We start from the raw sequence: 1,031 nt of genomic DNA, 5'->3' as shown, positions 1-1,031 counted from the left end.
AGACGCAAACCTGGGGGTTGGGGAATGGGGGAGGAAAATTGTCGCTTCATTACCTAGAAAACTCACCACATAGAAACCTCTGACTTTAGACCACATCTAAATGACCGAACTATAACCAGAAAGATTTGGTGGGAACCTCATAAAAGTCTCTTCTCACTCTAAGAGTTCACTCTAAGTCCAAAGCTCAGAAAATCAAAAAAGTTACAATTACCCCTTTCCCACCTGCCCTACTTCAGGGAAATCCCGTTCCCACACGTGTCCTTCTTCACTGGAAGGCAGGGGGCAGGGCTGCCCGGATCCCACATCACAGGGTAGGAGAAGCAAAAAAGCCCACTGCCCCTCTACTCTCACCACTTACCACCACCAAAGGAGTCCCCAGTGTTTCAGTTCAGTGAGACATTCAACTCCAAATCCTACTTTGTGGGTCTAATTTACAAGGTCACTCCCAACTCCTAGTGCCACTCCCAACTGTCAGCCTGAGCTCCCAGAGGGGAGAAGTTATGTTCTACCACTGTCTTAGAGATCAAAATACTTGAGAAGGGGGTAGCAGGTGGTGTGAAGGGAGAAAAGAGGAGTGTTGAGGAGAAGCACACTACAAAGGTGCATGGCTGAACAGGAAACCTCTTGGCATCAGGCACAACTGATTGCTCAGACTATCTTCCAAGAACTCTAAGAATTAGTGCTTCAAAAAATAGCTTATATATAAACTAGATTCCATCTCCTACTAATCAATAGATTTCCCTAAAAGGCTCAAATTCCCCTACATTTCTGCATCATACCCTAGATCTCAGCAGCAGCAGTGGAGTCCAGTGGTGGAGGCAAAAGCTGTATCATGCAGGCATGAGGCAAGGTGCTGTCAGGTGGGTGCCCAAGATGGTACAAGGCCATGCAGAATTGGTCTCCACGGAGTAGGTGGAGAAGAACAAGTGGCCAAGGTCCATGGATTTTTAAAAATATTTATTTATTTATCTATTTATTTATTTGGCTGCACCAGGTCTTAGTTGCGGCATGCAGGATCTTTAGTTGCAGCA

The sequence above is a fragment of the Neophocaena asiaeorientalis genome, unplaced genomic scaffold, assembly GCF_003031525.2.
Source record: "Neophocaena asiaeorientalis asiaeorientalis breed wild unplaced genomic scaffold, Neophocaena_asiaeorientalis_V1.1 scaffold198, whole genome shotgun sequence".
Lineage (NCBI taxonomy): Eukaryota > Metazoa > Chordata > Mammalia > Artiodactyla > Phocoenidae > Neophocaena > Neophocaena asiaeorientalis.
Note: the sequence above shows the minus strand (reverse complement) of the source record.